The 23,230-nt window shown below is 39.9% G+C and overlaps 1 long non-coding RNA gene and 1 pseudogene across 1 annotated transcript; both read left to right on the top strand.

The window, feature by feature from the left end:
- Positions 1-8,730, top strand: part of LOC122222559 — a 59,502-nt pseudogene extending 50,772 nt beyond the window's left edge.
- Positions 8,731-12,679: 3,949 nt separating this feature from the next.
- On the top strand, positions 12,680-17,432 carry LOC122222213. The gene is made up of 3 exons (XR_006203655.1): positions 12,680-12,880; positions 16,678-16,717; positions 17,219-17,432. It is a non-coding gene; the product is annotated as an uncharacterized LOC122222213 (long non-coding RNA).
- The last annotated feature ends 5,798 nt before the right edge of the window (positions 17,433-23,230 follow it).

The raw sequence follows: 23,230 nt of genomic DNA, 5'->3' as shown, positions 1-23,230 counted from the left end.
TACTCCACTTGTAAGTCAGAAAGAGTGACTTAATTCAGTAAAATAGTATTTTTCACCAAAGATTATTGGGCATTTTCTATTCTTTATTTTCACTAACAATATTTTAAAATCAACAGTTGCACAGTCGAACCAGTTTGGGGGAGATTCCTAGAATGCAAGATAGAATTTTTTAAAACTATTTTTCTCAGTATTGTCTCTAAAGTAAGTCAAATAAACTGTAACTATGAAAAAATCTGGCCCAACAGACATGAATGCAATTATCCCTAGGAGTCAATTCTAAGTCAAATGAAGAGACACGTGGTCAAATTAAGAAAGAACTCTTTAGTATTCCACCTAAAAATCTGACCTGATGAAGAATGTAATAATGGTAACCCATATAAAAGGCAGTGCTTTGAGTAATAGTGATGAATATGAAACCCAGTCAATGCCCCATTTTAAACATTTTAGGGAGGGAGCCAAAACATAAGAGACTCCTAAAAACTGAGAACAAACTGAGGGTTTATGGGGGGTGGGAGGGAGGGGTGGGGGGGTGATGGGTATTAAGGAGGGCACCTGTTGGGATGAGCACTGGGTGTTGTATGGAAACCAACTTGACAATAAAGTTCATAATAAAAACAAACAAACAACATTTTAAACAACATCTGTGGCTCTTTGGAATTTATAATAATAAAATGATTCTCTTTGGTTTGTGCTCCTGTGTTGAGGCTAAGGGAGAAATAGCCCTCAGAATACCAAAATGGCAGAGGAACCCTCTCCTTTCATATAATTCCCCAAAATAGCAGTCAATTTTTACAGAATCAAACAGCCAAATGAAGAATGGACCAAATAAAAGACGAAGAGCAAAAGAAAAGCAGATGCTTTGGCAAGAAGGCAGCCTATAAATGTTGGTTTCCCAGGATTTTGATAGCAAGAGTGTTTATCGTATTGAAAGCAGAGTCTAATTGAATAAAAGAGTTTTTAAAATAGTGGGCCATTAATTAGGCGGCATGGGGTAAAGCACAGATTCCATAATGTACGAGGCTTCTGGGAGCCAGAGGCAGCACTCATTGATTCTGTCAGGATGCCAGAGGAACGAGAAAGCTGAATGTTTTGCCTCTTCTGGAAACCTACCTGATACATTTGGAAGTGGCTTCCCCATGCATTGCCTCTGTTCAAATCATCCCATAATTACTCTGGCACTGTAAGCTGCGAACTTGGCGGGCTCTGAGAGATATCAGATGTTTTTCTCATGCTTGCTGAACCTCTCTTAGACAAATTTTGCATTGTTTTTTGTGTCAGTTTTATCGTGGAACATCGTGTTGCCATCTGGGAAGGAAAACAACATGGTAGAGGAGCAGCTGGTGAATGGCAATGGACAAATAAACATTGGCAGGCAACCGCCATTAGGTGAGATAAGAGGGAGGGGCAGCCGCCAACACCGATGATCTCTCACCACTGGAACATCTTTCACTGTCCCCTTCTCTCTTATCTTTATTCAAATTCATGGCAATTTTTCACTCAGAGGCTTAAGCTCTCCAAGCGTCAGGTGTTGGGCTTTCTCTTCTGTGTCCAGGAGGAACAAGAGAGATCTATAAAATATCCAACCAATTTAATTTCTCTGCCTGGACAGGACAATGGGCTTCCTGAAGCAAGGGAAAAGCCTCTGATACCTTAACAGAAAGGCTCCCCTGAAGAATGAGAGGGTACCAAAACTCTTACCAAGCTTTTCATGCAATATAGTGGCCTTTATTTGGGCCACACCCAACATCATCAATATTTGTGGCTTTCAAACCCTTAAATATTTTAAGGGCCATATTTATGGCAAAACAATATAAGTAATACTAACATGCCTTTGGGAGCAGGGCAGCAAGGGAAAATAAGTTACACTTGATTGACAGTTATACACCATGCTTTCTTGTTTCCAAGATATAATTTTTCCATTGTAACATTTCTAAAATTGAGATCCACAGAATAGATGTCTAAAAAAATATCTGACAACCTCTAGGCAGCAGAATAAGTTATGAAGTGCCAATAGTCATTATTGCCTGCACATCGGCAAAATGGTAAACATTTGAAGGTGAACATTCATCCAACCACTTCAGTCATGTTATTTTTATTGTTGGAACCAATTTTATTGAATTTTTAACTCAAATTTGGATTCCAACCTTTGGTTTAAAATATCTTCAAAAGATTACACACACACACACACACGTAATATAGCATTAATTTTTCCAATTATGTTCAATTTACAGAAATTTGTTTCACACAGGCAACGTGATCAGAGGCAACAGAAGCTTCAGGAACCACTCAGAATTGTTTAAATTAGTAGAAATTGGAAGAATGAATCCATGTATCATGGAGACTAACCTTCAGCTAGAACATCTATCTGGCAAAATCTTCCAGCTGACCTTCAATACACAATTCAATTAAGGATAAAATTATATATATTCAATACATATTATATTTGATATATAATTCAATTAAGGAAAAGTTATATATATAAAGTATAATTTATATATATATTACATCATTGTTCTCTTTAGTGGATTATATATTGCATATATGTGATATACTATGTATTGATTATATATCATATGTTTATATGTAATATTTCATATGTATGAATTGAACCAAAAAGTAAATGAAAATGCAAAGTTCTGGAAATCTCGACAAGATTACACTCTAAGTCCTAAAAATGATGCAGTTAAAATCAAGAACAGTGTACCAGTATGTCATTTATAAATGTCAGTGACTAAGAACATTTGAATGCTGAAGTGTAAAAGGCTTAAACACAAATTTTGATTGTGGTAGTTATGAAAATGGCATAAAATTATACTGGCCATTTATTATAAAAAATCATATATAAAAACTGTATACAGTTAATATAGTGTTTCCTCCACCACATACATACAATTGATGGTAATGTTAAAGGAAATATGCTAATGTTCAGAATTACTGAGAATCATCAAATTTATCTCTTTGTTTAGAAAATAAGGTCCTAAGATCCCACAGGTTACTTGTTGCAGAACTCAAACTAGAAATTATGAGCTAACCAGAGAGGCTTCAAAAGAGGGACAATATGATGGCACAAAATGAAAAGCCTTGACCTACAGGATACACCAAATTAGGGCCAGCCAGTAACTCTCTGAAAATAACATTAAAACAAGCTCTCTGGCTGGGGGGGGGGGGGGGGGGGGGGAACTCTGCTACTAAATCAATCCTCACTTAAATGACAATGGTTAAACATGACCAAGAAGACTGCTGGGAAAATCTAAGAGACACCAATTCACAAAGAAAACTTCCTAAAAATCTATTTAAATACCTTTCAATATCATTCATGAGAAAGGCCAGAAACTCTCAATGTTTCAGTAATTTACATATGGCCACACTCTTTTGTTAATGTGTTATTCATTCTTCTGACACCTGTCAGGGAAGTATATGACAATTGTTATCACCCTGTTTTGAGCTCCAATGAGATTGAGTTAATTTCATCACATTGTTAATTCAGAAAATTTGAGACCATATGCATTAGTCCATAATCCTTAATCTAAGAATTCAAAAAGATTTTTGCCTATAGACCATTTTTATTCAACATATATGAGAAATTTTGCAGCAGGAAACTACTTTTTTTTTAAGAAACTTTTTTTTTAACGTCTATTTATTTTTGAGAGAAAGAGACAGAGACAGAGCACAAGTGGGGGAGGGGCAGAGAGACAGAATCCGAAGCAGGCTCCAGGCTCTGAGCTGTCAGCACTCAAACTCACAGAACGTGAGAGCATGACCTGAGCCAAAGTAGGATGCTTAACCCACTGAGCCACCCAGGTGTCCCAGGAAACTGTTTTCTAAAGCAAACCCATCATTGTCAAAAAGAAGCTTCAAGCACTTCCTCCTTACTTCTTGAGCATCTACTACATACAGAACACTAGATGGACTCTGCTGTGATACCAGGAAAGGTCATTCTTAGCCCTGTTTTACCAAGCCAATGGAGAAATTGAAACCTAGAAGTGGTAAATAACTTGCCCAAATTTAAGCAGCTCAAAAACCCAGAGAACTATCTCTAAGGCCTATGACCTTAACTGCTACACTGTGATAGAAGGTGTTTAATAATTAAGCACCAAATTAGTAGCATATAAGTGATTGTGACTTTGAAGTCAGCTTGAGTATTCAGGTAAGCCTCTTGGAAGAGCTAGAAAATAAATAGGGCCCTTGAAGGATAAAGAAGATTGACAAAAGGTAGATTTTTGTCAAAAAATCAGCAAATAAATAAAGCTGAGGGGCAACGATTGGACTACAAGAAAGGGAAACTCAGACAGGAATAGTTGGAATTTTGTAGAAGGCCTACAGGAGATGAAACTGGAATTAGAATTACATTCTGGCCAAGGTAGTACAAATCAATTTGTAAATGTTGATGTCCTGTTGGAAGGCTTCCAGGGAGACAGAGCAGAATGGAGAGGAAGTAGTCCCCCTTGATGAGTAAGTCAGTGCCTTCCTGAGAGGGTAATAGCCTCACAGCTCAGGGGGGGCTCAGATGACGGAATGCAAGAAGGCGACATAACTAATATGATCACTGAATGATAAATTAGAGCATATAATTACATGGATATTTTTTACCCCAAAAGACAGGATCTGGTCACTTAATAGGATCAATGAAGAAAGAAGCATATCCCTGGCTACTGAGAAGCACCCAGAGCCACTGTATCTTTGCTTTGTTGAGAGTGAAATAGTTTTGACGTAGCTACAAGTTCATCTTCTGACCCACCAGAATGTCCCTGTTAACAACAGAATTTCATAGGAATTGAGTAAAATATAATCATAACTACCTTGAATTCCAAGAATGCAACAATGGAGCTTTATAAGGTAAAGCTCAGGCTTGGAAGAGTCCAGATTTAAGATGTCCAGGGTAAGAAAATCTTGTCATGTCAACATTAGCAAAAGGGGCACACTGAGTTTGAAAAATAAAGCAATATATTCTATCATGAGCAGCAATTTTTTAAAAAGAGCCTAATACTGCATGCTTACCAACAGAGTCAGGCCTGGGGTAACAGAAGGAGATATGGTGGAGGGTGGGGTGGTGGGCTATTTCCTTCTACAAAGTGGGCATAAGTGGGAACCCTAAAAGTTATAGAATCTGTTTAAACATGGAAGGCAATTTATTCTGACGTCTAAATGGACCACAAGGGGCAATGTCAAGTGTCTTAAGTCCTCAGAGTGGGAGCCTAAATTTTGAGAATGCAAATGCAAGGAACTAAGAACTACTGAACCTGACAGTGGACCCTTTAAAAAGGGAATAATATTTTATTTATATTAAAATTCCCAAGCACAATGCCCAGCAAATATTAAGAGTTTAATAAACATTTGGGGTGCCTGGGTGGCTCAGGCGGATGGGCATCCAACCTCAGCTCAAGTCATGATCTCAGTTTGGTTCCCGGGTTCAAGCTCCATGTCGAGCTATGCGCTTACATCGTGGAGCCTGCTTCGGATCCTCTGTCTCCTTTTCTCTCTGCCCTTCCCCTACGCATGCATGCTCTCTCTCTCAAAAACAAACTTTTTTTTTAAGTTTAATAAACATTTGATGGCTAAAGAGAAGCATAATACCCCTTCTAAGATTCCCTTCTGAACTGCAGTAGAGACAGAATAAGCCTTACAACAGGATAAAAAGGACATCACTTAAGTGATGTTATCAGGAGGGCAGGGGGCCCCTTTGTTCCCTGAATGTTTCCAGTAGCCATCATGACAGGCTTATGTAACCGTTGGCTGTCATTTCTCAGTGTTAGGTACCACCCTCTCTCCCTGGTAAATAGTCCTGGAAGCAACAAGCTCATTAAGTACTAACGTGTAACTGGTTTCACTCTCTCAAGCATGAGTGGCATCAATAGCCTAACTTGGAGATGTCAAAAACAAGTCAGAAAAAAAAAAAAAAAGAATGTTCTAAAAAGCAACTACCTACATAATAAATTGCCTTGAGCTCCAAATAGAGAAGACCACATCTTTTGTAATACACAGGCACTACCATATTTTAAAGCAGTAGCAACGTTTGGGTTCCATGGCCCTATGACCCTGCTTTCTTACTCTCTCTTCCCTTTCAATACTCCTTAAACTCAGCTCCAGGAGAGCCCACATGCACAGGCAGCCTCTTCTGGGTAAAAACAGGCTCTACTGTGGTAGGTAAAACTCTTGACTCCAGGTCTTCCTATCCCTTGTCATTCAAGCTACCTGCCATTTATTTGCCCCACCAAATATCAAAGCCTATTACATAGCTACAGTAACTAAAATACTATAGCGCTGGCATAAGAATACACAGAAAAGGGGCACCTGGCTGGCTCTGTCATGGAACCCGCAACTCTTGATCTCTTGGGGTTTTAAGTTCAAGCCTCAAATTAGGTTTAGAGATTACTTAAAAATAAAATCTTTAAAAAATAGACATTAAAAAGTCAATAAGAGGCTTAGAAATAGAAAGTAGTGTTCACTAAAATTTATGTTGTGAAGGTGATAACTCAAATCAGTTTGTGATAAATATTACTAAAATTTTTAGTAATTTATTTGACTTTTAACTCTATATAGTTCTAGTTTACTTAAAAGATACATACAAAAATATAAACCATAAAAAATTGAAGAAAATAAAAAGTAATTTTATTGATGCTGTGGCTTTTTAAGTCTTAAAGTTAGTCAAGAAATTACAGGGGCGCCTGGGTGGCTCAGTCGGTTAAACGTCCGACTTCAGCTCGGGTCATGATCTCGCAGTCCGTGAGTTCGAGCCCCGCGTCGGGCTCTGGGCTGATGGCTCAGAGCCTGGAGCATGCTTCCGATTCTGTGTCTCCCTCTCTCTCTGCCCCTCCCCCGTTCATGCTCTGTCTCTCTCTGTCTCAAAAATAAATAAAACGTTAAAAAAAAAATTAAAAAAAAAAAAGAAATTACAGAAAAACTTAAATGTGACAACGTAATATTTTGTCTTTTTATCAGAAAACATCTTTAGCAAAATTAAAACTATAATAGACATCTAAATTTTTTTGTAGCAGAACTCTAATTTTCCTTTGGGCTAATACTATGCTCCCTCTTGGCTTATGTAAGTGTGTCCCTATCCCTCCAAAAGTGGGTGATCAAGGTAAATATGGCCATTCCCACATTCTATGTTCCTGGGCAGAATGACTGTTTCAGGAAGGGACACACAGCCATGTCCACCCAGTGAGACTCATTCGAGTACCACAGTGACTGGAAAAGGGAACCTTCCTTCACTGAGTGACTAAGAAAGCTGGATCTCTGCATGGCCATTTTGTCACCAAGAAGAAAGCTATGCCTGAATTATGTCAATCCAGAGGAAATGCAAGCTGAGAGATGGACAGATTCCGAGTCTGGATGATGCTATTAAGCCCCTGAACTCAGCACTACCTAAAGGCAGCTCTCTGAAGCCATCAATGAGCCAGTAAATTCCCATTTTTTTTTAAGCTGGTTTGAAGCTTTCTGTCTCATATAACCAAAAAACATTAAAGAGAAGTAGCTGTAGGGACACCTGGATGGCTCAGTCAGCAGAGCATGCAGCTCTTGATCTGGGGGTTGTGGGTTTGAGTCACGTGTTGGGTGTAGAAACTACTTAAAAATAAAATATTTATTTTTTTAATGTTTTTGGGGGGGTGGGTGGAGAGAGAGAGAGAGAGAGAGAGAGAGAGAGAGAGAGAGAGAGAGATACACACAGAGTATGAGCAGGGGAGGAGCAGAGAGAGGGAGACACAGAATCCAAAGCAGGCTCCAGGCCCTGAGCTGTCAGCACAGACCCCGACACGGGGCTCGAACCCACAAACCGTGAGATCATGACCTGAGCCAAAGTCAGACGTTCAACCGACTGAGCCACCCAGGTGCCGCAAAAATAAAATCTAAGAAAGAGAGATAGAGATGTGGCTGCAGCGCCGAGTACAGGAGGCAGAAAGCCGAGTGCTGGCAGCAGCTGGGTGGGCACCGTGGCCAGGACCACTACTATCGAGGCAGTGAAGATGCTGGTTCTGCAGCAGCAGGCCAGTGGTGCAGAGGAAAGGGCCGAGCCCCTGGAGCGGGAAGTGAAGGGGAAAGGTGAGTCTGGGAGCAAGCTGAGGCCGAGGTGGTCTCCTAAAACCGCAGGATCCAGCTGGTTGAGGAAGCCCAGGAGCACCTGGCCACTGCCCTGCAAAAGCTGGAGGAAGCCCAGAAACCTACTACTGAGAACAAGACAGGTATGAAGGCTATTGAAAATGGAGCCTTAAAAGATGAAGCAAAGATGTAACTCCAGAAAACCCAATTCGGACAAGCAGAGCACATTGTGGAAGAGGCAGATCGGATGTATGAAGGAGTGGCCCGGAAGCTGGTGATCACTGAGGGAGGACCTGGAATGCACAGAGGAGTGAAATGAACTGGCAGACTTCAGAGCTGCTGGAAGATGGAGGAGGACATCAGACCTGATGGAGCAGAACCTGGTGTCTGAGAGCTGCTGCAGAGAAGTACTCTCAGAATGGAGACAAATATGAAGAGATAAAGAATCTTACTGATAAACTTAAGCAGGCAAAGACCTGTGCTGAGTGTGCCAAACTAGCGAAGACAAGTGATGATTTACAAGATACGCCAATATGCACCACAGAGGAACACCTCTGTACACAAAGGATGCTGGACCACCTTCTGCCTGACCTAAATGATAGCTGCCCTGCAGCTGCCTCTCCTTGTGACCCCAGCTCCAGCCTGAGGCCAGCATGCCCGAAGCTGGCCTTGACACTGAGGGCTGATCTCTAACTGGATGACTGCTTTCTCCTTTTGCCGCATCTCCCATCCCAACTCCTGTGTCTTTTTCACCAGTATCTGCCCCTCCCTAGAGATTCCAGTTGGGCTTGAGTCTGAGCATCTCTGGGAACAACATTTAAGGGAATGTGTGCACAATGCAAAGAGTCATTAAAAGCGTGTTACTCATGCGCACTCCCTCTTTCTAAAAAAAAAAAAAATTTTAAATCACTTTTGGGGCATCTGGGTGGCTCGGTCAGTTAAGCATCCAACTCTTGGTTTCAGCTCAGTTCACGATCTGAGTTTGTGGGTTCAAGTCCCACATCAGACTCTGCCCTTGCAATGCAGAGTGTGCTAGGGATTCTCTCTCTCCCTCTCTCTCTCTTTTTCTCCCTCCCTCCCCCCCCCTTCTGATGCTCTCTCTCTCTCAAAATAAATAAACTTAAAAAAAAGCATGTTGTGATGTACACATTTTGTAATTACCTTTTTTGTTGATGACGTGGCAACCATTTGTAAAACATTCCAAATACAGTAAACCCTGGTTTGCGAGCATAATTCATTCCACAAACATGCTTGTAATCCAAAACACTTGTATATCAAAGTGAACTTCCCCATAAGAAATAAAGGCAGCTCAGATGATTCAATTCACAACCCAAAAATATTCATATAAAAATGATTACAATACTGTAATATAATAGAAAATAATAAAGAAAATATAAAATATAAAGAAAAATAATCAAACTAACCTGAACTTATGTTTGAAAACCTTAGTGGCTGGTGTGAGGGAGATGGGAAAGGAGGCTTATTGTAGAAGATGACTTTCCCTATCACTAATGGAATCACTGCTACCTATTGGCTCAATGGAATCTTTTTCTGCATGGGGACCACTGTATATGCTCGTACAGATGTTGACTACAGTAAACTAGTAATAAACTCTTGTCATATGCTGTGTTTAAAGTAACTGGCAATAAGGGGCGCCTGGGTGGCTCAGTCGGTTGAGCGGCCGACTTCGGCTCAGGTCGTGATCTCACGGTCTGTGAGTTCGAGCCCCGGCGTCAGGCTCTGTGCTGACAGCTCACAGCCTGGAGCCTGTTTCAGATTCTGTGTCTCCCTCTCTCTGACCCTCCCCTGTTCATGCTCTGTCTCTCTCTGTCTCAAAAATTAAATAAACATTAAAAAAAAATTTTTTTAAATAAAGTAACTGGCAATAAGGCAACAAAGGAAAGGGTCTATATCTGCAGGCAGCCTGACCTAGAATGAAGCACAGCATTCCTAAGCTTACTCTTGTATGGAAAGACAAAGGATGGTCCATAGGTGTTTTGAAGTGACAAAAAATACACTAGTGCCAGTTGTGAACACCTTCCAACATTCTGAAAAAACACTGATTTATGCCAAACATCACAGCCTGAGTCACAGCATCCAAGCATAGGAGATGATCACCCACAATCCCACAATGAGAGAAAAGAGAGAGAAAGGGACAGGGAACCAATGGCTCAGTGGTGATCATGTGACATTCAACATCACATACCACTCATATTCCAAGACATCACTCATTTATCAAGTAAACTTTATTACAAATGTTTGCTTATCTTGTGGAACACTCACAGAACAAGTTACTCACAACCCAAGGTTTTACTATAACTTTTCCACAGTTCTGAAGCAGCAGTCTAACCTCTTTCTCACCTTTGGCAAGTAATTTTTCAGCTTAATGCATATTGCCATCTCCACAGAGAAGGAAAAGCCACTAATACAACTGTTTTGATTCTGAAAATTGACAACGGTCTTTTTGAAATAAAGAATCAGTCCCTCCTCATCCCCCCCAAAAAAGAGAATTAAAACTCAAAATAGAGGGGGGGAAAGTGTACTTATACACTGCATAAGAGTGGTAATTTTCTGAATATATAAATTACTTATATAAATTGGTATTTTACCTCATAGAAAAATGAACATTAAAAGGATAAAATGGCTAATAAATATGAAAATTTTTAAATATGCCACATGAATAATCAAAGAAAACTGAAGCATATTTTAGATAACTATTTTTCACCTAAATATTTACCCAAAATTGTGATAATCATTCAACACAGAAGAGAAGAGAAGAGAAGAGAAGAGAAGAGAAGAAAAGAGAAGAGAAAAGTACTCTCAAGCCCTGCTTGTGGGAATATAATTCTGCACAGATACTTTTGTTGGTTGAAAACCTCAGGAGTTTCCCGGATAAAATGTGAAACTGGCCCTCGTACAGAGAGAGCAAGGAGAGACTGAAGAAAGAAGTAAACCATTCCAGATTGGCAGGTGACAGGTTTAAAAGGAACAGAACTTACATACAAGGCTTGTCTTGGGCATCTCCAACATGAGTAGATGTCTGTGCCCAACCACCAGAACCTTAAAGTTTATACAGAGGCCTTTAACTGAGTTCAGTCATGTATACCATATGCAGATGGTCTAAAGAATACACTGTTCTCTCAAAGCTGTGAAAATGGCTCCCACTGTGGGAATGATGGGTAGAACAGACATTGCAAGGACAGGGGAGGGAATGAGAAGCCTCCAGTTGCCTGGGTCCAGCTCTCAGATCAACTGGCAGTCACATTCTCCGATGACCTCCTTCAACAACTTATTAAAGAACTATTGGATTTTATACACACACACACACACACACGTTTAAAGACTCCAACACTTTGTTACAGTAATTCCACATTTAAGCATCTTTCCTAAGGAATAATCTGAAGTAAAGATAAAATATTATATATAAAAAACTTCAAAAATGATGTCTTTAAAAATGACATTTATAAAGAGTTTTAAAAGCATAGTTAAAATAGGGGTGTCTGGGTGGCTCAGTCAATTAAGCATCCAACTTCAGCTCGGGTCCTGATCTCATAGTTCAAGCCCTACATGGGGCCCTATGCTGTCAGCACAAAGCCTGCTTTGCATCCTCCGTTCCCCCTCTCTCTTGGTCTCTCCCCCGTTTGTGCACATTCTGTTTCTCTCTCTCTCAAATTAAACATTTAAAAAAATTAATGAAAGCATAGTATAATATTTTCACTATATCATTAGGTCAAAAGGCAGTAAACAAACACATTTTCTCAGAAGTAGAGTGACTCTTGTAGGCATAGAATGTCACAGACTCAAGGGCTACTCTAATTGGAAAGGATTTCAGAGGTGATGTAACTCAACATTTCCCCTAACAGAGGTATCACATCCTGTGATCTCTAACAAAGAGTCCTTCCTTCTTTCCTTGAAAACCTGCAGTGAGAGTGGGTGGGGCAGGCACAGAGCTCACTCATACTTGAGGGGCCTCAGAGCTCCAGGTGATGGAGAGTTCCTCATTATAGTGACTCAGCATGTGATGCTGAATTTACTATGCTGACTCCTCTCTTGGTAATTAGCTTTACTCTCTGGAGCAATGAAAATCACATCATGGGAAGATCATGGCTTTACCATGAAGTAGACCAAAATTTGAATCTTGGCCACACATCATACTAATGTTATGATCTTGGACAACAACTCTGAACCTCGGTTTCCTCACTTGTAAAAATAGAGATGATGATATCCACCTCTCAGACAAGTGAAAGAGATCCCATGTACAAGGCACCAAGCATAAGTGCACACAGCCGACACTTAATGAATGTTAATTCTCTAGTCTCTTCTCCTGAGGACTGGGCACACTGCCTAGAATACAACAAGAATTCAAAATTATTTGTTTAATGAATGAGTTTTTTTCAAAGAGCTGCGAATCCACCTATGCAAACAATAATTCACTCCTATTTCCCAACCATATCTTTGAGAATGCAATGAGAGAACGTGAGATGCTCCGTGGAATTTAGAATACAAAATATTTTGGCTTTACTTAGAATCACTAGTCTAATAAAAGGGAAACGAGATCTGATTGGTCCAGTTATTGTTATGGAATCCATGTTGCTTTCAATGATCACTCTCCCTTGATAACTGCTCATATGTACTTAACTAGTCTAGTCAAAAATGATGCTTACAATGACATCAAAATTAGTAGGCTATAGTTTTCAAAATCCTTTACCTTTCTTTTTTTTTCTCCATTAGATTTTTTTTGGCCTTTTCACTGTAAACTCTTGAACTGTCAAGAAAAAAAGTGAAACAACAACAAAACAACAAGAGCAGAAAAAAGCCAGGTGCTCTTAGTGATGACCAAAAGGTAATCAGAAATCATATTCGTTGGTTGTGACATCCTGGAGTATAATGGATCAGGGCCTGAAGACCTGAACTCAAAGCACATCAGTGTTCTCTGTTCCCCCAACTCCCTTGAAATTTGATTCTATTTTCATATACTAAGTTCTCCTCTTTCCAGGAGGGAGATCAGGTATTCAGAGCCAACAGGAACAGAATGTGACTTTTGTTTTCTCTCTTAACTGTTACTATTGCATCAGGTGCCTTTGAAAGGAGTCTCATCCTTCTGGACTCCATGTAGGAGATCTGGCAAGCCTCTCTGGTCTAGCAAATTTCCCCAAATGGTTCATACTGGTTTCTGCCCGTTCACCTTTGGTTATCAGAGTGTGATTTTATTCTTTTAAGATAGGAAGAGCAATAATGATTTTATCTAATATTCTCCCCCTTTTCCTTTGGATTGAAGCAGGATATCAAGTGAAAATTTTCCAGGTTTCCCAGAACTACATCTGATATCGAGGTCAAGACTAAAATATGCTAAGACTCCCATATTCTAATACACAGAATATCCCTACAGGATTTACTAACAGACCTCAGTTTAGAACAAGCCTTACTACCAAGTATTACCACCTCTCCCAGTGTAATGTAAAAAGAGAACTTAGAAAGTAGTGAGAAAAGTAGCCTCCTAAGGAGACACTATTCCATGAGGGAGAAGGAGAGTAAATTATCTTGTTACCTAAATTCAAGGGAAGTGGGTTCAAAAGTGATCCATGTTAATAATAGGAAGTGTCTACTTTTCCAAACAAGACATTCAGATGGCTAACAGACACATGAAAAGGTGCTCAAAATCACTGATCATCAGGGAAATACAAATCAAAACCACAATGTGAGACACCACCTCACACCTGTCACAATTAACAACTCAGACAACAATAGATGTTGGAGAGGATGCAGAGAAAGAGGAACCCTTTTACTTTCCTGGTGGGAATGCAAACTGGTGTAGCCACTCTGGAAAACAGTATGAAGGTTCCTCAAAAAACTAAAAATAGAACTACTCTACAACCCAGCAATTACACTAGTAGGTATTTATCCAAAGGATACAAAATGTTAATTCAAAGGGGTACATGCTCCTCAATGTTCATAGCAGCGCTATCAACCATAGCCAAAGTATGGAAAAGCCCAAATGTCCATCGACTGATGGATAAACAAGAAGTGGTACACATATACAATAGAATATTACTCGGTGATCAAAAAGAATGAAATCTCACCATTTGCAACAACGTGGATGGAACTAGAGTGTATTATGCTAAGTGAAATAAGTCAGCCAGAGAAAGACAAATATCATATGACTTCACTCATACATGTAATTTAAGAAACAAAACAGATGAACATAGGGAAAGAGAAGCAAAAATATACAAAAAACAGAGAGGGAGACAAACCATAATAGACTCTTAAATACAGAGAACAAACTGAGGGTTGCTGGAGGGGTGTTGGGTGGGGGGATGGGCTAAATGGGTGATAGATATTAAGGAAGGCACTTGTGATGAGCACTGGATGTTATATGTAAATGATCAATCACTGGGTTCTACTACTGAAACCATTACTAAACTATACGGTAACTAACTTGGATTTAAATAATAAACAAACAAACAAACAAACAGGAGGTGTCTACATGAAGGGAAGTTGGGCAGTTTATTTTCCAGACAGCAATCTGTTTGGCCAGCACACCTGGGCTACCTGAATCATGGAAAGAGAGCTGGAAAGTATGCTGGGAGAAGAGGCAGCCATGAAGCTACCTGCCCCATTATTTGACAGGTCATAGATGGATGACTTTCCAAAGGGTCAATAGACAGGAAAAAAGTTGCTAAATACTAGCTGTCTTTCTAGACTTCATCAAGAAAGCTGACCACCAGGAAAGGGAGACCTTGATTTTGGGTGGACAACTTTAAGAAGCACTAAGGGAGTGGAAAATTAAAGCCAGATTTTTCACATCCAAAACTATGCACTAGGTAGGGAAGGACTTTGGAAACTCTTCAAAGAACCTACATATGAGAGGACCAGTACCTACATGCCTGCCCACAAAAGGCAATAAATGATTACCTTGAGCCAAACACATGAAGACAACTAACCAGTCAGAGAACTCAACTTCACCACAGGCAGTTTAACAGGGAAGTGTTTACCCTTGTCCTTTTCCTTCCACCTTGCCTTCCACCTGGCCAGAAGATAGAGTAGGGAGAAGTCATTCTGTGTAGAATGAAGAGGGAAACACAGCTTTGAATCCAATTCAAAATTAAATTTTTGAGGGGTTCCTGGGTGGTTCAGTGGGTTAAGCGTCCAACTCTTGCATTCAGCTCAGGACATGATCTTGTGGTTTGTGGAATTGAGCTCCGGGTCAGGCTCTGTGCTAATGACACAGAGCCTGCTTAGGATTCTCTCTCCCTCTCTCTCTACCCCTCTCCTGCTCACACATGCTCTCTTTTTCTCAAAATAAATAAATATTTTTTAAAAATAAAATTAAAATTTTGAAACAATGTAAGACTATTATAATAATTAAAAGTAGCTGAAACCTTCTGCAACCTAGCCAGCATATTATTAAGGTACCGTTGTTGACTACCTACAATGAAGTACTATAATATATAATTATATCATAATACAGAGAAGAAGAGTAGTCATTAGAAGCTTATACCCAAATAAAAAAAAGTATACAACAAATATAGTTACATTTTCTCATGCTTTTATCTTCTTTTAGAATAAGGACAGCCACATTTTCATTATTTGATGTTGTCTCATTTTCCCTCTCTTGTCTGGATTTTATTGTGGTTGTACACTCAGGATATTTACGCCTTTTGGTATGCCTTACAGAAGCACAATAAAAATTACTTGAAAAAGTAATCTGAAGTCAGAGTCCTCAAATGGTATCTAGTCTATCCTTGCAATTCAAAAATTCAGATATGGCAGTGTGCTTCTGTATAGACTATCCAGGATGATTGCAGGGCCTTCACCAACAAGCAGTGATTGATGGACTAGAGATGTGGTTACAGAACCACTCAGAGAGAGGGCCCAGGAACTTTTCAACAGTGTGAAATATAGAGGGAATTTGGCCCAAAGGGAGATTCAAGATGCCTAGTTCAGTAGAGGGTCAGGGGGTGATTTTATAAGTCACCATGGACAACATCATTTGTAATATCTCCCAAACCATTCCCATAACATGCACCAAATTCCACTAGAAGGGGCAATATAGGAACTCACAGGTTTGAGGAGAAGAATTATTGAATTAAAATAAATTAGGAAATCAACAGGCACACTACAAAAATAAAAACTCAAAATCAGATTATCATTAAAAAAAAAAGCCATAGCTGGTGCAAATAGAGTTCTACATTTCACCAGAGTAACACTACCAACCTATCAGGTGATATTCATTTCATGAGCTGTGCCACCATAAGGCAACAACAAATCCTACAGCCTGTATGAAAGTCAGCCCACCTCACCAAAAATGTCAGCCTAAAAAAGAGATTCTAGATAGCAACAGAGCAGTGCACACACACACACACGCACACACACACACACACACACGAAATGCTTAATAAAAAAGTATAAACATGAAAACGAATGGTGGATGTGCTTGCTTCGGCAGCACATATACTGAAAATGATAGTGGAAGAGGAGGACTTTTAGAGACATCAAAGAGAATGTGAATTACTCTGAACACCCTGTCAAGAAAAGGAATTTCATAGATTACATTGACAGGGATTTGAAAAAAGAATATTTTCATGATACTTCCCTTTATTATTTATGAATCTTACCATTTTTATTATATTGAATCCCCAGGACAACTGTGGTCTGGAAGATTGAATAACTTAAAATTAAGGTAAATATCAATGGTTGAAAACTTACCATTTGTATTTTTTCAATGTTTATTTACCTTTGAGAGAGACAGAGTGTATGCGGGGGAGGGGCAGAGAGAGAGGGAGACACAGAAGCTGAAGCAGGCTCCAGGGAGAGCTGAACTGTCAGCACACAGCCCAACGCGGGACTCAAACTCAGGAGCTGCGATATCATGGACCTGAGCCAAAGTCTGATGTTTAACTGACTGAGCCACCCAGATACCCCTACCATTTGTATTTATTGAACTGGAAATTTCAATACCTTAGACCAAAGTCATAAGTAACAGGAATTTCAGGTACCATTATAGGCATTACAGAAAGAGGAGGAGGCTTTTGAGGATGGGCCATGTATTTATAAAATTCCTAACAATATTGGCAGCCTAGCACTATACACTGAAATGCTCTTCTTCTATAAAACTGATGTTTCTGACCAATGTTATCAAGGGAAATATTTTGAGTTTTTCTTTCGTTCTTTTTTTTTTCAGTCAACAATGATGAATTTGATCCAAAACATGGCTCAAACCTTGTGAGTAAATGAAACGGTAGCTTGATGATCTTCAGGTCATACTGCTCTGATACATTTTTTGGTAAACTTTATATGAAATTGCCTATAGCCAATGAATAAAATAAAACTGGCAAGTTGTTGCAGAATATTAAAGCTGAATATTTCACATCCAGCTTTGTTATGAAACCTAAGTAGAAATCCTAAAGTGACAACTTCTCCATTTTGAATATTTTGCTTGGAAAAAAAAATAGAGGAAGGTGAATCTGCTACCATAGGATTGGTAAAAAAGCTGAAATTTAATACATTCCAAACTAAACATCACTTATTAATTGGGAATTCAAAATATCACTGAATTATAGAACTTTTTGGAAAGTGAACAAGGAATTGAACAGGGATGCCATATGTAGCTTGACTCCAGACAGCACAACTGCAAAGCCAATAACATGCACTTTCACCCCCAAGGACCTGAGAAATAAGCAGAGACAAAATATTCAAGGCCTTAAAATTTAGCTGTGGGAAATTTACTGCAGCTAAATAGAGAAGAAAACAGCTGATCCCATGGGAAAGACATAGATGGCAATGTAGGGTGCAATTAAGAGCAGTGGCAAAGCTATTCACCATTACTATTTGTTTAATACAGTCACTCTGAGCAAAGGTAGCTGCAACAAGGAAACTGTTCTCTCTACCCAGGTATCTGGGGAATTCAGGGATTTCCAGCACAAAGACCCATCACTTGAAGGACGATGTGACAGAGGATTCAGAGAGATTGGTTGTCTAATGGACAGGGGAATAAATTCTCCCAGAACACTCCCTGTTCAAACCATTGGAAATGGAGGCGCCCTTCAGATCATCTGTATGCCTGTTTCTTTTTTCCATTTTCAATTTATAATAACAATAACGACCTAGACATAGGACATTTCCTGGGCTTTAATGACTGTCTGAGGTTAATGGCCCTCAACTACACCTCAGGCCATCAACCCCTCCCAGCCAGTCATCAATCTCCAGGAAATATCCTGTTCCAGGGTCATTATTGTTTCAATATCAACTATACCTTAAAAGCTTTATGGATTCTGCAAATACAGATCTCTTGCCAATAGAGGTTATAAAACCTGTTTAGAATTCTGAAATTATCTTGAATTTGACCTCTCAGAGATGTTGTGTTCAAAACTAAAATCGGCTTAAGAAAACATTCACCTTTATCTTTGTTTATTTACATTTTCACAGGAAAAAGGTCTATTAAATATTACAAGGCCTAAACAAAAATCAATGAGTATTAGAAGAAAAAAATAAAATTTAAAGATGAGCACCCTCTCTCCAGAACTGTAGCATAACTCAGCCTCTGAGAACACTGTTATTTGTGAAATAGCTCCCTAAAATGCTTTATGTGTTTAAGTGTCACCAGACAATACCCCATGCATAGAATTTTCAAAATATATCCCAATTCTAAAATCTCATTTTTCACTTTCATAAAAAATACCCCAGTTTATACATTAATATTATTATAAGAAGCATTCCATCCCCAGCAGAATATTCCACATGAGGATGAGCTGTTAAAACAGGGATAAAATACAATTTCTGGAAAGGGCAGCTATCAAGGTTCTGATTCGGCAGAAAAGGGGAGGATGGTAGTCCAGAAAGCATTTGAGATCTAGAGAGCTGGTATAGACATAGGAGGGGGACAAGGCAAGTGATTAGAACCAAGGAAATCCAACAAATGGCAATAGGTGCACTCTCTGGTAAGCAGGCAGACCATATACCCATGAGGACTTGGGCAAGCAGGTCTCTGGAGAGAGGTAGAAGCACTGGATGGGCCCACCTTTGGGGAAGAATTTAGGGTCAGAGATCTGTGCATCAGGTTCTGACAAAAATAGAGCCTAGTTGCAGGAGAAGTCAGAACTGTGTTCCCAGGTAGGTTTGTGACACAATTCTAGACCCTGAAACGGAGAAAGAAAATAGGATACTGGTCACAGGAATGATATACAAGCTTAGGTGATAGGCTGGGAGCAGAGAGTCAAGAAAACAGAAAGGGAGGCTAGCTGTATTCTACATAAGTTCGATCCCTATGATCAGCGAGGGGAGTGGTCATGGAGCCTGGCACAGAGCTAAATATTTTTTTTTTTTTCAACTTTTTTTTTTTTTTTTTTTTTTTTTTTTGGGACAGAGAGAGACAGAGCATGAACGGGGGAGGGGCAGAGAGAGAGGGAGACACAGAATCGGAAACAGGCTCCAGGCTCCGAGCCATCAGCCCAGAGCCTGACGCGGGGCTCGAACTCACGGACCACGAGATCGTGACCTGAAGTCGGACGCTTAACCGACTGCGCCACCCAGGCACCCCTAGAGCTAAATATTTAGAGGAGAAAGTCAAACAGGTCACATACAGCTATCCATTCTAATATCCCATTTTGAAAAGGAAAAAAAAACTTTTCTTTGAAATAACACTTGAAGATTTTACTCTAAATCATGTAACTGTGAAAACTGTAAGGTATCAGGACTCAAAGCAGAGAATAGAGGAAAACAACCACTTCCCAGAATTTCCAAAATTAACTTCTCATCACAGGGAAATGAATCTTTTAACTCAAAAAATGGAATGATGTATTATTGTTTTCCTACTAATCTATTATAACATTTTCTATAAGGACCAAAGTTGATATACTAATTGGTACTGGAATATTTTAACAGTAAAATCAGGAACGCAGAAGACAAAAGTGAATTTGAAATAGATCCTAAGATAAGGACTTGAGTATCAACAGTTTATTTGGAGAACTTCTTAGATGACTCTTAAACTCCTCACATACTTTTAGAATTACTGTAGAGCCAAGATTGGCAGCAAGATTTCTTCAGAGGGCTGTGCTGTGTCTATACCCACAATGGGGTATACACCCCTCCCTAACCTAGTGAGATGTGAATTCAAAGGGAAGGATGGGAGGACTGCTTCTCTTTGCCTCAAGATAAATGAGGTAGGGGTGCCTGGGTGGCTCAGTCAGTTGAGCATCTGACTTTAGGTTAGGTCTCACAGTTCGTGGGTTCAAGCCCCACAAAGGGCTGGCTGCTGTCAGCACAGACCTTGCTTTGGATCCTCGGTCTACCCCCCCATCCCTTCCCTGCTCATATTCTCTCTCTCTCAAAAATAAATAAAAATCATTTTAAAAAAAGATAAGCAAGGTAAGTTGAAAGATGACTGCCCCCAACATGTCCTTGTCTCCATTCCCTGTGGATATGTTACTTCACATGACAAGGGTCTTGAAATGGGGAGATTAACCTGAGTTATTTAGATGAACTACAGGTAATTATCAGGGTCCTTATAAGAGGGACACAGGAAAGTCAGAGTGAAAGAAGACAATATGATCACAGAAGCAAAGCTCAGAGAATCAGAGAGATTTGAAGATTATACACTTCTGGCTTTTAGGTAGAAGGAAGGGGCCATGAACCCAGGAATGCAGTTGGCCTTTAGAAGCTGGAAAAGGCAAGGAAAAAGATTCTTTCCTAGAGCCTCCAGAGTAAGGTAACCTTGCCAACACCTTGATGCTACCCACTGGGAACCATGACAGCTTTCTGACTTCCAGAACTGTACAATAATAAATCTGTGTTGTGTTAAGCCACAAAATTTGTGATTTATTTTAGCGACAATAGGAAAATAATACAAGAGAAGGGTTTTTGTGAGCCCATTAGGAGATCTTACTAAGCGTCCTTGAAACCTTAGGGAATAGTGGAGACCACTGTCTGACTGTCATCTAGAAAATCTAAGGGTATGATACAGGTTAGCTAACTGCTTTGACAACAGAGTAAACAAGTGGGAGCTGGCCTATGTTCCAGAGCCTGTTTAGACAAAGAATATGTGACTGTGTCTGCCTGCACAGGATTGTCTTAGGTCTCATTCCTGAGAGCCACCTACAAGGCCAGCTTCATGGACATGGAACTTGTCCAGTCACACAAGGAGCTGCATTCAAAAGGAATCTATACTTGGTTTAATGTTCTGCTGTCACTGGCTTGAAATTCTTAATAATTTCTGAGAGAAGAGTCCTGCATTCTCCGAGTTCTACATAGACTGAACTCAGCTCACAGAGTTCTACAAATTATGTTGCCAGTCCTGGCCACCTAGAAGGGCAAGTGATCAGCAAAGTGAAGCTGGCAGGATGATAAAAGTCTTAGTGACCGAGGGAGAAGCAAAGGAACGACTGGTTTAGACATGCCATGGTCCAGGTCAAAGCTACAGATTCCAGTTATGTTGTGACAATGTTTAGGCAACCTCCAACAACTTCTTTAAAGCATCTACCAGAGAAAGCATCATGTCTAAGTTTCAAGCAGGCCTTGAGGGACAGAGTGCTGGCACACAACAGAATCAGTGAAGGAAGGACTTTCAAGTCCCCTTTCCTCTTTTACCTGGTAGGTGTCTGAATGAGTAGCTGGCCCAGTAGAAAGGTGAAGTAGACGTGCTCCCTGTGGAGAGAGATGAAAATCAATAAGCCCCTTCCCCACTGCAATCTTTCCACCCACCGCAGGCAGAAACCTCCACTCCATACCAAGTACAGAATTTTGATTATGACATGGTAGTGGATCCTTTGATTATTGAAGGGGAACATTGTTTTGTGACTGAAAGCAACCAGAAATTGTCATGGGATTTGCACATGTCTATTTAGGGGAAGAATTAGCCCCAATGAAAACATTTTAAAAGAACAATGAGAGGGACACCTGGGTGGCTTGGGTGGTTAAGCGTCAGACTCCTGATTTCAGCTCAGGTCATGATCTCAAGGTCATGGGATCGAGCCCCTTGTCCAGCTCTGCACTGACAGCGCAAAACCTGCTTGGGATTCTGGCTCTCTCTCTCTCTCTGCCTCTTCCCTGCCTGCTCGCACATGCTCGCTCTTGGTCTCTCTCTCACTCTCTCTCAAAATAAATAAATAAACTTAACAAAGAACAAGGAGAAACCAAACCATCTACAGATTGCAGTTATTCAAAGCAAGGGTTACATAAGTTACAGTGGAGGAGTTAGGGACAAAAACTCTCTCATTGCAAGTGTGGTAGACATCATTCACCAAGAAGATTTAATATTGCCCTTATAAACCAAACATAAAATAACATAATATTAAAAACTCTAATATGCAATTTCCAGTGGGGTAAAAAATGCATGATAAAAACTTGAGCCTCCGTTCCAAACAGAAACATAAAGTATCTCCCCTGAGATGGCTGATCATAATGCACAGTATGGACAAGCACTGGCGGCTTCTTCCTCCCATCCATCCTTCACTGCCCCAGAATTATCTTTCTCAAATATGATGACCATGTCACCCTTCTACCTAAAAGTCTCTAATGCCTCTTGGGGTGCTTCAAGATGAAACCCGACATCCTGAGCACAAGTACATGGTGCTCCTCTGCCGACCTAGCTGTCCTTTGCCACATGTGCTTTTAGAGCACTAATCCCCAAACTTTAGTTACTCACATTCTACCTTCACAATGTTTGTGACATTCATCTTCCCTCAGAGTAACTGTCTACTTACTATTTTTCTTTAAACCAAGTACTATTTTTACTCAAATAAATTTATTCTCATTCAAAGCAATGTCTCCAAATCAAGGGTTTTTTTTTAAGTTTATTTATTTATATTTTGAGAAAGAGAGAGAAAGCACGAGCAGGGGAGGGGCAGGGAGAGCAGGAGGGACAGAATCCCAAGCAGGCTCCGCGCTGTCAGCACAGAGCCTGATGTAGGGCTCAATCCCATGAACTGTAAGACTATGACCTGGGCTAAAATCAAGAGTTGAACACTTAACTAACTGAGCCACCCAGGTGCCTCTGTAAATCAAGTTTTAATGTACTACTTATAGCTTTACTAAATATTATCACTATTTAAAATTAATTTTTAAATTCAAAAATGTTACCTCTGTGTCTCACCTAAATCTGTCAGTCACACAACCCACTGTTCATGTCACACACATTGGGATGTGCTACTTTAGACAGAAACTACAGTGAATTTTTACCCTTCAATACTGAGCATACTGT

This window comes from Panthera leo, chromosome B3 (assembly GCF_018350215.1).
Source record: "Panthera leo isolate Ple1 chromosome B3, P.leo_Ple1_pat1.1, whole genome shotgun sequence".
Classification (NCBI taxonomy): domain Eukaryota; kingdom Metazoa; phylum Chordata; class Mammalia; order Carnivora; family Felidae; genus Panthera; species Panthera leo.
This window is presented reverse-complemented; position numbering and strand designations above follow the sequence as displayed.